The sequence below is a fragment of the Manis javanica genome, chromosome 11 (genome assembly GCF_040802235.1).
Source record: "Manis javanica isolate MJ-LG chromosome 11, MJ_LKY, whole genome shotgun sequence".
Taxonomy (NCBI): Eukaryota; Metazoa; Chordata; class Mammalia; order Pholidota; family Manidae; genus Manis; species Manis javanica.
The window spans coordinates 12,761,348-12,778,028 of NC_133166.1; the positions used below are offsets into that span (position 1 = coordinate 12,761,348).

The 16,681-nt window shown below is 37.1% G+C and overlaps 1 protein-coding gene and 1 long non-coding RNA gene across 22 annotated transcripts in view; one reads left to right on the forward strand and one right to left on the reverse strand.

Annotated features, from left to right (window-relative positions):
- LOC108402444 (uncharacterized) overlaps positions 1-4,423 on the reverse strand; it is a 43,913-nt gene extending 39,490 nt beyond the window's left edge. For all 3 annotated transcript variants that reach the window (XR_012122520.1, XR_001854426.3, XR_012122521.1), the window contains exon 1: positions 3,589-4,423. This is a non-coding gene — a long non-coding RNA (uncharacterized lncRNA). The remainder of the gene's footprint in view (positions 1-3,588) is intronic.
- Positions 1-16,681, forward strand: part of DLG2 (discs large MAGUK scaffold protein 2) — a 1,871,010-nt gene that overhangs the window by 1,779,356 nt on the left and 74,973 nt on the right. The window lies entirely within an intron of this gene.

The window sequence follows — 16,681 nt, forward strand, 5'->3', positions numbered from 1 at the left end:
GTTTGCCTGAATTAATGATTGATACTGCACCCTGCCTTCGGTACCATCATTTTCAAACTTGCTACTTTCCATGGCTACTTAGTTACTCTAAAACAGGACACATTCCCTGGGATGGCTCAGATTGAGGACTGTTCCACTCTGCAGTTTAATTTCCATGAAGCATATTCCTCAAAAATCCTCCATCTTTAGAGTTCCATTTCTACTGTCTGTCACGTTTGCTTCCATTTGCAACTGAGATCTATCCATTTTGTATGACATTTTATGATGTATCACGTAAGCTTCATTTCACCATGAACATCATTCCAGTTTGATGGCTCCTCTTCAAATGGATCTTTGGCCAACTTCAGGAACTCTTTGCATTCTTGGAGTTACTACTTAGGCCTTAAGGTAGTCATTTAAGATTAGGATTCTCTCCGGCTGCATGCCTTAGGTTTAGAGTGATCCTTCTCCTTCGCTGGCAGTGTTGTATAGATGGAACTAGGTTACCAACCCCTTTTGCTATGTGACGTATATCATAGAACACATTTATTCTGAAAGCAGGGTAAATTCAATTATGTAGCTAGGTATCTATTCGTAGGTCCATTTGCACCACAAATTTTTTGAAGCATTACAATGTTCTTAACAGTGTGTTAGGTGCCAGGAATCAAAAAACGAGTAAGATAGTCTTTTCCATCATAGACCTCTGCTTACTCATGATTCTAACCCATACTCCTAAAAACTAGACAAGTGGTTCAGAGTTCAGAAGTTTGTCATGGGAAACAAAGGCTAAGTTCGTTTCTCAGAAGAACATACAAATGGTTTGATGCTGTCCTTCACAACTATTCCAGCAATTTAATACTAAGCACAGAAAAATAGTCCTGACTTTTCATTGTAAACATTGAGTACAGCCACAGGAATGTGGCATATTTCTGAATGGCATTCATTATATTAGTTTTGCCAGAAACAAAATTGCTGCAACTCTATGGTCTAAGGCATATACCATGTCAGAAAGAGGTAGTTTTACAAAAGTCAAATAGCAAATGAGAAAATGTGAGCAGAATTCTAGCAAATTATAGAGCACAAATGTGATATAATTAACACCAGCTTGTAGAGGTAGAGTCATTTCCAGACTTGAAATTAATGTATAGAAAAAAATCTGGAGTTGAAAGGTTGCTCTACTGGCCGTCACATCCCCATCCTCAGACTGGAAAAGTCCAGGGTCTAACTGGATAATATTCTGATGACCTTGGCCTGGACAGCCTTGGAACCAAAACACAACTATCAGAGGTGGAAATCAATGTGGTTGCCAAGGTGAAGAGTCCAAAATCAATACCAAATCCCAGCACATCAAAATGAGAGGTGAGAGGAAAGAATGGAGTGCCTGCTATATAATACTCCCTAAGCCCAGATTCACTTACTATTCTCTTATGGTCTTATGTGGTGTTAGTAGCCTCAGACATGGCCAGGCAGTGACCAATAAAAAAGGGGTCATTCAAAAGAGCAGTAGCTGTTTCCCAGAAACTCCTTTGGTTCTGAACCATGGAGGTCTTCCTGTTTACATGGAGGCATATCCCAGCTTCAACTTTAGTTTCGAAGCTCCCACATAGGACCTTTTTAATTTCCATTTGAATTAGGAACAAGGCTTGCTGCGGAAATACAAAAAAGTTCCGCTCTGGAATCATACTGATTTTCGCCTGCAGTAATAGAGCGAGTCAATATTATCTGGTAACTGAACATCTTAATTCAATTTAAGATAGTTCTTGCGGCTTCTTTCGGTGATGTATTTTTTGAGCTGAAGTGATGTTACTTCCCCTTGATATTTATTTGGGAGTGATTCTTCATCATAAAACAGAACATCTTGCTTACAGAATTATTGTTAAACTTCCTGATTCACTGTGTAAATCTCGGTTCTTATTCTCTAATCTGAGCCTTTGCAGTGGGGTAGGAGTCCTCTCACTAAGGCAGCACTTCCCAACAGAACTATCACAGTACACTGGTGTAGACCCTTTCATTTGCAAGTGATTTGACGACAAAGAAAAAGTTCAACAAACTTATGCAAAACGGGGGCAACATGTCTTACACCAGGTGGAAGGGCAGGATTGGAGCTGTGTCTCTGGAGCGTGAACCAGGCGTATGAGCACTGTCACTCTCTCAGCCTCCCACCTCTCTTTCGCTTTACTCGGGGCTTTGATCCCTCTAACTGGATGGATCTATCCATGAATTAGGGGATTTGTCTCTTAAAGTTCCCAAGTTATAGCTTTTGATCATTTTGCCATAAGAGGAATGTGGCCTGCTGCTCACTGTGATCCTAATATGAGAAAGAAAGAGAGAGAAATTAAGAAATTAAGGAGGGAAAGGAGGAAAAGAGGTCTTTGATTCCCTTGGCCTTGGTTAGGTATTCTCCCGCAGGAAGCAGGGTGCAGGTTTAGGTAAGAACAAGGCAATTCCTATGAGAACTTGGGGAGAGGTAGTGGTTCTGAGTAGACAAATACATCATCCAGTGTAAAGTGTTACTATTACTGAAGTAAGTTTTGCAGATTTACTTTCTTTATAAATTGGATCAGATTTTAAATTACTCTCCTATTGATAATCTCTTTACTGGCTTACATTCCAACATGGCTTTCTTGAGTAGGAGAGAAAAGATAGAGTATTAACCTGGCCTCTATTTTTTATTCACCTCAGTGCTTAGCAGAGAGCAGCATTCAGTAATTGTTTGTTGAATTAGTTATAAACCCAAAATTCTGCTTCAGCCTATGGTGACCAGTTATTCTTAGTAACTGTGGTATTTAGAAATTATTGTACAGATTAAGAGTTATTATTTTCATAGTACCTTCCTTTTCTTTTAAATTTTAACCATCAGCATGTATTTTAATAAAGAAGAAAGCAAAATCAGGAGAAAATGTGAAGAGTCCAGTTTCATCTACATTGTGCATATGTACAGTGATCTACAAATAATTCTAGTAGTAAACAACAAAAAAATGGCAAATAAAATTCTTTAGTGATGCAACTGAAATTTTCAGGGATGATAAACACAACAGCAGTCGAGAAGTTCTATATATGGTCATTTGAAAGTATGCAAGCTGTAGCTGTTTCTCCTTCAGTAGCACATGCTTGCCATATTTATTTTCTTTTTTAATCACTTTATTGTTTCCGGCAAAATGACCATTTTTTAAATCTTCAAATATCTGCATTCACTTTGCACATACTAATAAAATGCTTTTATGAATAATACAACAAAGGTCTATAGAATCTGCAGATCATTTGTATAATTTTTTTGTCTTTTATCATTTTGGTCAAAATCTGAGTAGAGCCACAGGAATGTGGCATATTTCTGAATGTCATTCATTATGCTAGTTTTGCCAGAAACAAAATTGCCACAGCACTCTGGTCTAAGGCATATGCCATGTCAGAAAGAGGCAGTTTTACAAAGATCAAAAAGCAATTGAGAAAATGTGAGCAGAATTCTAGCAAATTATAGAGCAGAAATGTGATATAATTAACACCAGCTTCAAGAAGTAGTCATTTCCAGACTTGAAATTAATGTATAGAAAAAATATGACTTTTTTTTTTCCTCCAAGATACCTCTGACCTAAAGTCTAAATGTCTTACCTTAAGAATCTAGTCTGCCGCAACACATGGCTCAGTGAACTGATCATAAAGGAAGTTTAGTGGAAGAGGAGAGTAGAAACTTGATTCCTATCAGATAGATGTTATAGTTGAGGCAGGGAAAGAAGCCCAGAGTCATTCAGGTCAGAGAAAAATGCAAAAACGCAGGAGGCAGCAGGGAGGAAAACACAATGGGAAAGAAACAATAGAGATCTGGGCACCAGGCTGGCCTTGATGAATGCTAACTCTACTGCTAACTGCTTGTGTAGTCCAAGGATGTTCTTTTATGTGACTTGAGTCCTTGACACTTGTTTTATGACTCAGACTCTATCTTTCTTGGCAAATGTTTCATTCACACTTGAAAAGATTGTGTTTTACTGTTGTTAGGTGAATATTCTATAAATGTTAATTAAGATAAGTGTTAGCATGATATACCTTTCCATCTTTTTAATTTTAACTTACTGTGTCCTTAGATTTAAAGTGTGTTTCCTATATGCAGCATATAGCTGGATTTTGCTTTTGTATCCACTCTGATAATCTTTGCCTTTTAATTGAAGTATTTAAAACTTCAATTAAAACTTTTTTTAAAGTTTTAGAATATTCATGTTTAATCCTTCCACAAACTAATCCATTTGCAAATGCCATACATTCAAATAGTTGCCAGTGAAAATATAAAAATCACATTGTTATGGCTTTAGTAGATAATAACCCTTAAACGCCAATCCATAGAGAAAGAATGAGAGAGCTATTTTTCTATTGAGGTACATATAATAAAATGCACAAATCTTAGTGTACAGCTTGGTGCATTTTGAAATGTGTATACATTCATGTAACTATCACCCAGATCAAGATAATGTGAATATTGATCTGGTTAGATTTACATCTAATTATCTTGGTATCGTTCTTTGTTCTCTTTTCCTCTTTTTCTGATGTTTTTAGGTTTATTGAAACCTTTGTTGACTTATTAGCTATAATTTTTTTGTCATTGTTATTTTAGCTGTTGCTTTAGTGTTTATGATATACATATTTAACTTATCCCAGTCTAGTATTACTATCAAGTAATATTATACTACTTTACACATTGATTTAGAAGCTTGCAAAGTATAGTTCTATTCCCTTCCTTCCAGCTTTGTAGTATTGTCATACATTTTGTATGTATGCATGTATGTATTTTTGTTTGTATGTACAGTTGACCCTTGAACAATACTGGGATTACGGGCGCTGATCCCCTGTGCAGTTGTGAATCTGTGTATAACTTTTGATCTCCCAAAAACTTAACTACTAATAGGCTATGGTTAACCAGAAACCTTATGATAACATAAACAGTCTGCTTACACAGATTTTTTATGTCATATGTATTTTATATTGTGCTCTTACAATAAAGTAAGCTATCAAAAAGAAAATGTTTTCTCAAATTGTCACAAATCCCCCCAAATGTTCCAATATATTTATTGAAAAAAATTCATATACAAGTAGATCTGCTCAGTTCAAACCCATGTTGTTCAAGGTCAGCTGTATTTAAATGTATATAAGCACCATGATACATGTTAATATTTTGGCTTAACCAGTAAATTTGTTCTAAAGAGGTTTAAAGAAAAAAATTAGATATCTAGCCATACAATTACCATTCCCAATGCATTTCTTTTATGAAGTTTCAGACTCCCTTTTCATTTTCCTTCTGCCTAGAGAACTTCCTTTACCATTTTTTATATTATGCATCTGCTGCTAATGAATTATTTCAGCTCTCTTTTGTTTGAAAACATCTTTGTCTTTACTTTTGAAAGTCATTTTCTCTGTGTATAGAATTCTAAGTTGACTCTTATTGCTCTTTATGATATTGCTCCACTCTTTTCTTGTACTATTTCTGATGAGTGGTCCATTGTCAATATATTTTCTTTGTTCTTTCTACATAATGTGTCTTTTTTTTCTGGCACAAACATTTTCACATATTACTTGTTTAGAACTATTGGATTATGATATATGTCAGTGTATTTCTCTTCATGTTCCATGTGCTTATAGGGTATTGATGTTCTTGGCTCTGTGAGTTTATAGTTTTCAATAAAATTTGGAAAATTATTAGCCATGATGCTTTCATATATTTTTTCTTTCCCTCCCTCTTTCCCTTCCTTTAAGAACACAGATTATACATATATTAGGCCACTTAGAATTTTTCCGCAGCTCACTGATAATCCTTTCATTTTTTTAGATCTTTCTTCTCTGTGTTTCCTTTGGATAATTTCTATTGCTATATATTCATGTTCACTAATCTTTTCTTTTGTGGCATCTAATCTATTAATCATGTCCAGTGTATTTTTCATCTCTCATTGTTGTTTTCATCTTTAGAAGTTAAATTTGGGTCTTTTACAAATAACTTTCATGTCTCTATTTAACTTTTCATTTTCTAAATAATTTTTTGACCATCTGGAATGCAATTATATAATTGTTTCAATGTCCTCTGTTAATCCTAACATCTGTGTAAGTTTTGAGTTGGTTTTGATTAATTTTTCTTCTCAGTGTAGGTCATATTTTCCTACTTCTTTGTGTGTTTGGTAATCTTCGACTGAATGCCGGACATTGTGAGTTTAATCTTTTGGAAGCTGTATTTATTTTGTATTCCTGTAAATATTGAGCTGTTTTCTGGGTTGCAGTTCAACTATATGATCCTTTTAAGTGTTGCTTTTAAGGTCTTTAGAGCAACATTTAGTCTAAGGCTAATTATATCTTATTACTGAGGCAAGATCCTTCTGAATCTTTTGATCAATGTTCCATGAATTGTGGGGCTTTCCAGTTTAGTTGGAGAGAATTGGCACTGTTCTAGACTTTTGTGCTTGCAAAGTACTGATCCCTCCAGTGCTTTCAAATGGTTCTTTTCCTGACCTCCAGTAATTTCCTCACACATATATTTGCCTATCAGTACTCTGCTGCATACTCAAGGGTGGCACTCTGCATATTTCCAGAATTTTCTTTCTGTGAGCTCTCTTCTCTCTGGTACCCTGTCCAGCAAGCAGTAGCCATATTAGTCTCCTTAGATTCTCAGTTCCATCTCTTCAACTGATGTGATCTGCCAGGTTCTTCTTTCTCCTTACTTGGTGGCCTGGAAACTTTCTTAAGACAGTAAGCTGAAGCAATTATAAGACTTACCTCATTTGTTTCCCATCTCTTAAGAATCATTGTCTTTCACTGCCTGATGTCCAGTGTCTGGGAAACCAGCATTTTATCTAGTTTGTCCGATTTTATTTCCTTCTGATTGGTTGAGGCAAGAGGTAAAATCTGATTTCTGTCATTTTATCTATCTTGAATGGAAATGAAAGTCCCTTCTTATATCCTTAAAGCTGAAATCTACAGGCCATATATCCCAAATGCCCTTGTATATGTCATGTCTCTAGGCTATCAGATGTAACTTAGTTTCAGCCAGTTATATGCACTCAATCAACTCTTGGAATGTGGAAATGAGTTATAAGCTTTACTTCTTTTGCATATATTAGTTTTTCTGGAAATCACAGTGGTTATAGAGATCCAATGGCTAAGCTTAGGACATCTACTTTTCACCTGTGTTGATCTAGGAGCTGTATCATGTCCCTGGAGCTAAGAGCTTTAGTGGCAATCTTCTTATTCCTGGAGCACAACCAAGATAGAGTGTTCTTGAAGACAACAGTTCCAAGGGTGGGTTCTTGTGGCAGAGGCAACATCTCATCCATCAGCTTTGGAAATCACAACAGTTTGACTCAGTTCAGGGTAAATAAATGTATAATACCTTGATCATTCTGCTTGTTCAGAACAACATGACAGTGTATAGAGATCACCTGAAATAGACATTTATAACGGTGACTGGAAAAACTATCAGCTCACAGCAAATGAAGGTCAAAAAAGACTTTTTAAAATAGCCATAGTATGGCTATGTTGTTATGCATTCATCTCCCACCAAAAAAAAATCTTGGAGGCAATATTTGTACTTTTGCAGTTTTATATATCAAATGTCATTGGAATAAGTTTAGTGCCTATGCATATAAGAATATCTTTTCAAGTTGTTCTTTATTACATGCAAAAATAATTTAAATTGCTTGACACATGCTCTGATGATCTTTAAAATCAATACATCCTGATACAGCAACTGTATCTACAAAGGACACATTTCTATTTGCGCTTCACTTTTTTATTTCAAAGGACTCTCCATCTTCCTCCATTTCATAATTTCATGCCTGCAAAAGAAGAAGGGAGGGCAATGAGTTGCCCTCTCAAGCTTTAGTTGTAGAATTTCAAGTAAGGAAATGAACATGTCTAACGTATGCCAGGCTCTAATCAATGTTTTTAAATACTAACTCATTTAATCATTACAACAACCATCTGAGTAAGTTTTAACATTATTTCACATATGAGTAACTTGAGACTAAAGTTCACAAGTCCAGTAAGCAATAGAGCTAGAATTCAAGCCAAATCCAGCCATATTAAAGTCTCATGTTCTTTCCACTTAGCGGTACTACTTTCAAGCACTATATAAAATTAGTTGCGCTTCACCTGGGCTGAACCATTTATGGCTGTCTTGTACCAAGGGACAAATTGTTCATCCATTGTCCATTCAAATCCACCCAATGATATGTAATATCAGGGTTCAGTTTGCTCATTGCAAATAAAAGACCCCTACTTTTTTTAGATTAAATAAATAATTTATTTTTAATAAATAAATACTAAATATAAATAAACAATAAATAAGAAAATGCCTACTCACTGAGAATTATCTATTCTTCTCAAAAGAAAAATGCTACCTTTATTAGATTACATTTCCTCAGGTTTCAAAAGTTTGTTTCTTCAAATGAAGATATTAATTTTTGTGTTTTTATGGGTATTGTCAGTTTGTTCTATAAATGAGATTGTGTTATTAATCAGAGCAGTTTTAGCAGTAAATAGACTTCGGGATGAAAACAGAAGGAGTTCTGTACTGTTCCAGTATTTATGCCAAATATGTATTTATGCCCCTCTCCCAATGAACTCAGTGTTAAGATATTTGTAGCCACATTTCCTGCAGTCATAATAATGTGAGCATTTATATGACTAAGAGATGCCTAAGATACGAATCTAACTTCTATTGGAGGCTATCATCACTATTTTGGAATTGCTGTTTTTTAATCATTTTGATATAATAAATCATGTTACATAATTATGATCCTAAATTAGTTCTAATAATGTGATGATATATTTTGCACCCCTAAAGTAAACAAACAAAAAAGAATTAACTGAGACTAACAAATCAATTATCTGGCGAAACAGGATGTAAAAAAGCATACCATTTTCAAATCATAGGAAGCTGTTAAAGAACCTGTGGGCACATGAAGCATTTAATCTGGCAGAATAACTCTAATGAACCAGAAAGCCCTAAGTGATGGGGTGGTGATCTTTTGAAATCAGAAAAGTCAAGTTCAAGTCCTTAGGGTCAGTGTTGTTAAGCTTTCAAATGGCCATTATGCAGAAGAGGGAATGGACTTATTTTCTGCTACTAAAATTAAGGATTTGGTTCAGATTTAGGAAGGACTATTTTGTGTAACCATGAGACCCACCAAGAAAGAGCTGTCTGTCTCATTAAGGAGTGAGCTGCCCCCCATCTTAGCAGGGACTCCAGCAGAAGCTGCATGGTTGGCCATCATGCATGGTAGAAAGCATTCCCCCAGTGGTTGACTATGAGCCTGGAGTTCTCTGGAGACCCTATGATTTGGGGTGACCTTATACCCTCATTTAGCTTTCTGGGATTCTGAGCTAGGTATACAAATGACTTAAGTAAGGGGAGGTATATCTGCTACCTGTCAGTATCATCTTACTTTCTTCTTGGAAGCTCCTGGGTTTTATATCTGCTAAGAGATTTATCCAACTTTCTAGACTTGGAGCTTTCTGTTAATTTCCAGCCCACTTCTGTAAATTCTTGAATTATGCAGATGGTCACAGGATGTCTCCCATGATTGACTAACACTCCTGATCTTTTTCTTTCTATATGCCTCATATTCCCCAGTTTCCATTTGCCACACCATCCCCAAGGAACTTGTCCATAGTAAGTGATCTCAAGCCCAAAGGGTCCATGTTTTTCATATGTTAAATAAAAATATGCAAGAAGAGTATCTTACAGTAAGTTTGAGTGAAGGTTCTAGGATTCCCTATTTGAAATAAGAAGTTTTTTTAACATTAAAAAATACTATAGAAAGTTCAGAAACTAAAGAAAAATATGAAAATGCAGATAAAACTCTTAAACTCTAGTACTCAAAAGGAAATACTATTCTTTTGGTATATACACTTTGCATCTTTATATATATGTAAAACAAAATTGGAATCAACCATACAGAGAGTTCTATTCTCTTTTTTTTTATTAAGGTGTCATTGATATACACTCTTATGAAGGTTTCACAAGAAAAACAATGTGGTCACTACATTCACCCTTATTATCAAGTCTCCCTCCATACCCCACTGCAGTCACTGTCCATCAGTGTAGGAAGATGCCACAGAGTCCCTGTTTGTTTTCTCTGAACTACACTGACTTTCCCGTGACACCACACACATCATGTGCACCAATCATGATACCCAGCAACCCCCTTCTCCCTCCCTCCCCACCCACCCTCCCCCACTCCTCCCCTTTGGTAACCACTAGCCCCTTCTTGGAGTCTGTGTGTCTGCTGCTATTTTGTTCCTTCAATTTTGCTCCACAAATGAGGGAAATCATTTGGTATTTGTCTTTCTCTGCCTGACTTATTTGACTGAGCATAATACCCTCTAGCTCCATCCATATTGTTGCAAATGGTAGGATTTGTTTTCTTCTTATGGCTGAATAATATTCCATTGTGTATATGTACCACATCTTCTTTATCCATTCATCTCCTGATGGACACTTAGGTTGCTTCGATATCTTGGCTATTCTTTTTATTTATATACCATCATATTATGCTCATTTCTCCAAATTATTATGTATATTTTAGAAATACAACTTTTCAATGGGTAGTCGATACTAATAAAAGCTAAATAAGAAGTATGAATATATTAAGATTAACATAACAGGCAATCATCTGATGACATCAGCCATTAAAATCGACCTCTGACCCCATGCCAGACTCTGTCATTCTGCTGACAATCAGCTTTTCACTTAGGGTTTACTGCAGAAAGAGAACTCAATGAACAGCCCTGGTTCACTTATCAGTGATATTTCTTCCTATTATAAAAAACCATCAGTCCAGTTTACTAATGCAACATGCATCCTTCTCTTCTGCCAAATAAAAGTAACTTACCTTGGCATTACCCATTATTTTATTTAATCCTCACAAATTCCCTTGTTTAGGCAGAGTGAGTGGTACAATTTCTGTTTCAAAGATGAGGAAAAGGAGGCCCAGAATGGTATGGAAATTGTTCAAGGTCATCTTAGAACAAAGCTGAGCAACCCTTGCTGGAGTCAGGGGTTTGAAATTTCGTAAGAGGAGGCAGAATTGAAATCAGACTATTTTTGTTTTCAAATTCCAATGCTCTTCATATATTACTCTATGGCCTCCTGTGTGGTAACCTGGTTTAATAAATATTTATTGACAAATTACTTTAACTAAAATAATTTAATAAAAACAAATTTGTTTAAGAAGCAAAACAAACAAATATTTATTGAAATATAATACCTCACCTGTCTTTTAACCTAAGTATAGATTTCCCCATTTTCCCCATTACCATTTACTTATTGGTACAAGGTACTCAGAATAAAATTAAAATGTTTCATTAAAATGTTTTCTTAATGAAAATAGATGTTTTCCCGAGTACTCTAAAAATAGCAACAAGCAATAATAGTAATATCAGTACTGACATTCCCTTCACATTTGGATAGCCATTTACAGTTTATAGAGTGCTTACGTTATCTTCTTAGATCCATCACAGACATCCTGGAAATTAATAGGCATTTTTATTCCCATTTTGTAGGTTAATTAGCAGTGAATCCGAGAGTTTTACTTGTAAGGTGCTGTGTAGACTTTTCACGCTCCCCAGTGATATTTTGTAATTGGCATGTTGATTGGACAAGGTGCAGGCTAAGGTGCTAGACTGAGGGGATCCATGTCCAGGGTGCTGGACACCTACTGGTCTTTAGAAAGATAGTAGTAAGTAGGTATTAAGCAGTTGCCATGTTCCAGCACTGTACTAACTACTTGAACAAAACTCTACATGAAGTAACCGGCCATAGCTTTCACTCCTTTTCTATAGACAAGGGAAAATAAGCTCCGCTCCTTCTCTGCTTTCATGGCGGCATGTGGCTTGAAGTCTCATCATATTTAACAGATCCCCATGAAGCCATTCCCTCAGAGCTGCCCTGTTTAAACAGATGGCCCTTTTCTCCTGAAGCTTGAAGAAATTTCCAGACAGGATGAATATTCCTGTGTGACTTGGCCAAGTCTGTCCACGTGGTCTCTGCCTTAGCACAGATCTCCCTAACATTCCACTTGGTCAGACCAGTCCCCTCTCTAGGCAATATTTCCTCCTTTTGGGAGTGACATGTTCTCTATCCACTCAAAACCCCCATTCTCCCTGCTGTCCCTGCCTGGCTCATAAGGATGAAGGGAAGCAGCCCTGCATTTGACCCTCTGCCCTCTCCATTGCATTGTGCCCTACAAAATCATTGTTTAACAGAATTTGAGTCCCAGATCAGCATCTCATCCAGAGCCTCTTGTGTGACACAGGCACGTCATTGCACTATTTTGATCTGCAATTTCCCTGTGTGTAAAGTGGGGAAAAAATGTTGAAGAGAGAAAATAGATTAATTTAAGCACCTGACATATAGCAAACATCCTATAAGGCAGCCATTATTATTTAGATTTTTATTTTGATTCCTAATCTGTACTTTATCCCTCTTTCTGTACTGTTCTACCTGCCAAATACCTCCTCATGTAGGATTTCTGACATAAAAACATCAGAAAGAAACAGCACTATGATTTATAATGACTTTCAGGGACCATGTTAAGAATTTAGATGTACCTCATTCTTTAAATAATCAAATTCAAAACAAGAGAAACACAGTGGAAGTCTTTCAGTAGCAACCTGTTCTACTGTACTTAATAGAGTTTTTTTAAAAAAGAATTTATCAATGGCTTTTCAGGAATATTACTGCTCAAAAAAATAAAAACCTATATTTTAGATCTCTGAATGAGTCTGATGACTTGACACTGGGATGTTGTGAAAATTAGCATTTTGGGGGGTGACAATGGCAAGTAACTTAACTCTGGTTTGATTTTCTCATTAGTAAATAAAGGAAACATGAAAGTTGATGATGATGGAAGCAGGACTTCTGCTTAAACTCTTGAAGTCCTCTGATCATCCATTTAGTTATTTTTTTTTTGCCTTCCCCATTAGATTCCACTTTACTTATCCTCTAATGGCACCACCCCAGCACCCCTCACTGTAAATACGTAGCATAAATACGGAGGTACTTAGCATTTTTGAGGTGAAGATTTTATAGTTGAGAAAATCAAAACACAGAAAGGCCAAAATCTTCATTAATACATGGGGGAAACCAAACCAGGTTCCCAGTCTTTCCACTCTGTCCAGCATTCTTTTCACTCTGTTGCTGCTTCAGAAAAAGAGCAGTCTCAAATAGAAAGTTAAAGGACTTCTGCAAAAAGTTTAGCTTTAAGTCCATGGGACCATTGCAAAGAAAATTAAAGATTTGATGAAGTCAAGTAAACAGTCTACTTTGAAATGTACTTAGGGATGACTTCTCCTTATGCCTCCCTCCTGGGGTGGTGACATACGGAGTTTTGTCATACCTGCTTACTCCGGGCTCACAATGAGTCACCCAAAACTTAAGAATCAGATGGCTCACTCCTGTTTATGTCTCCCTGTTTCTATTTCTAGGAGGTAATAGTTTTCAACTGGATTCACTATTCCTGCAGAAATCACTAGCCCTTGAGATGGAGTCAAGATAAAGTCAATCGCTCTTGCCATGCATTAACACAGCAATAAAGCAAATGTATATACTTGATAGCAGGGGTGGTAAATGGCATTTACTATTTGTGTAGGTACTATTTTCAGAGGTTTGCATACTGCATTTCATTTATTCTCATAGAATCCTCCCCATAAGATAAAATAAATTGCAAACACCTACTGTGAGACATTCATCAGTCTCTAGATGCATTTAACAGATTGCTTTTGAATGACAGAACATTGCTAGCCTTTTGGAGAGAGAAAGAGAAAAAAAATGTACATGTGTCCCATTTCCTCTGCCATTAGCTTTTAGTTTAGTTGGGCAGATTGTTCTAATATATAAACAATAATTAGAGAGAAAGAGAATTATTTATTTAATACTTTTCTTGCATACTCTTACTCTGGGAAATCATATTTCTGGGAAAGTCATATTGTATCAAACGTATTTCAGAGATTGCAACCCATTGTACTAACTGTGCCAATAGTTACTGGGCAAACAGACAGGGCTTCTTGAAACCGAAGGTATAGTGTTGTTACAGCAGAAAATTCTCTCACTGGGTTAGTAGAAACAGGGATGCTCTTCTGAACTAGGAACCAGAATACCTGAAGTTCATTACTGGCTTTATAGTAACTACTCTCTACTCTATTTGAATATCCTTGACTGAGTCTCCTTACTTGGTAAACCATCAGTAGTACTCCTATCCATGAAATGCCTGAGTTGAACTAAACCAGTGTTTTCTAAGATATGCCCTTCCAAGTCATTCATTACAAAGGTTTGTGAAACAACTGCATATTATTTACACTTACCCTTCTTGTACAGTCACAGTGCATGTGATTACATTAAAGTCTCTTAAGGACCCTGTAGTAAACAAACATTTTTTAGCCCAGTGTTTAAATAGTTACTCAGTGTGACATAACACACGATGGGAAGTGTGCCAAGTGTGCTCTGCATTGGACAGAAGTTCTGAGAAAACTGCATCCGTTTTTGTAAGTGCATTTAGAAATTATAAAATGATTTATAAGCTGCATTTATCATATTCTCAACCTAAGTTCCTAAAGTTTTCAAATTACACAAGGACTTCATGAAGATACTGTTACATTATAGTGTCTGTCTTTTCCTCCTCAATTTTCTGGATGCAGATCAAAGTGTTTTATGTAACTGCAAAGGCAGGGAGGCAGTGACAGGGAGGAGGAATAATGTTTTCAGTTCCGTTGCTGAGTAACCAGTTTGAGAGGTGAGTTAAGGATGTAGCTATCAACCTTTCTGAAGGCTTCAGATTACAGTCTGAAGGGATTCCTCAGCACAATCAGAGCAATGTAAACGCTGATGCAACCAAGTCCTGAGGTTGAACTCTGGGCTTGTAGTCTCAAGATCAAGTAACAGTTAGAAATGGTCAATTTAATTTTTCTATGCCAAGGTACCAGGGTTATGCTCGCCACAGCCAATGCCTTAGTCATTAAGACGGGTCCCTGCCCTCAAGTTGTTCATGGGGACAGTGGGGGAGACAGATAAGTAACCACACAAGTCTAGCAGTTATAAATTTAAATTCCTTGGATTAGGGTATGTACGAAGTGCAATAGCAACTTGAAATGAAATTCTTGGTAGACATGACAAAAGATATTTACTCAATCCCTTTCCTTGATCCAATCGGTTCAAAAGAAAATTAATTGTTCTTGTGTTTGTAGCCAATTACTTTTCTGTCTTGGCTAGCTTGATGAGGATGATGATGATAGGGAGATTTTATGAAACTTTATGACAGATGGAGATCTTTTTTATTCAGTCCCTATGGAGAGAGAGCGTCAATCCTCCTAAAACAAGCAAACAGGTAGGTAACTCATTAATAATTAATGTAAACAATCTTTCACTGACATCGTGTTTTAAAAAAATTTTTATCAAACTGTGGGAGGTCATGTCCCTCAATAGGGTCCAGAAGTACAGGTACCAGGCGGCTTTCTTTTCTATCCCAAATATTATTTGACAAATAGCAGAATTTCCCCCAACCGATTCTGCTTCATCATGTCAGCTTCAAGAAAAAAGGGAACTTCCTGGTCTCCACAGGTCGTGAGCCTCTTTGTCTCGTGGATTTGGGTGCGCACAGCCGTGGCTACTGTGTAGCAGGTTCCGGGCCGGGCTGGCCTGAGGCGGCCAGAGCCCATCCTGAGCCGACCCTGGTCCCGGGGAGTTTGTCTCCAACATCTGCGGGGGGTGCAGCGGCTGAGTTCCACGCACAGCAGTCCACCCAGCTTCATGCCTATGAAACTTCCTGTCAAACCTCAAGCAGGGAAATGAAGGGACCAAGCCCACAAGAATGGCCTAAAGATGACTTTACACTGAGAACATTTGGAACAAACAGCAGCTGCAGGCGAAAGCCTTTCCTGAACTTCCCTTTGGTGAGTAAAAGAGGCCTGAGCATGCAGCTGCCCTGAAGCCTCTCCGCATGGCCTTCTGTAAGGGAGGACCCTGACCTGGCATCAGGACCGTGGAGAAGTTGCCTGAAGACATCCGAGCAGAACCTTCTGTGCTTCTCACTGAAGCTTTAAAGCTCCCTCCCCAACCCTTCAAGCTGGTATAGAAAACCTCCCTGGCTGTGTAGAGAACTAGTCCTTGAAGCATGTTCCTGAATACACCCAATGTATAATAAGTTTTTCTTCAATTAATCTGTGGGTTAATTCACAGGCCCCCAGCCACTTGAACCTAAATTGGTAGAGGAAAAGTTTTCCTCCTAGTAACACTTTTCTAGACTTTTCCAGATACATCAGAGAGTGTGTGCATTTGAAAATTGATTTTGTTTGAAAGGTGGAAGAAGCCAGTGTACATGTGCCCAGGCTTTCTGGAAGTCCTTTTAAATGGGTCTGAAACAATAAACGTTGGGTGGTCATCCTGTAAAAAAAAAAAAGAAAAAGAAAAAGAAAAAAGGGAACTTACATCCTGGAGGACAATGTCCTCAATTTTTAAGTGACAACCTTGAGAAGCCATTAGGGGAGGAGTGGCTGGAACAAGGCCATCCAGACGGTGGCAGAGAGTGGCAGCTAAGATCTAAGGCCTCTGAACCCTGTTCCAGCACACTCTATCTTACTCCTGTCTATCGTGTCTTGAAAGACTTGTGTACTTTTCATCTACTGAATTTCATATTTTGCTAAAATAAATGATTGGGTAGAAGTTAAAAAAAAAAGA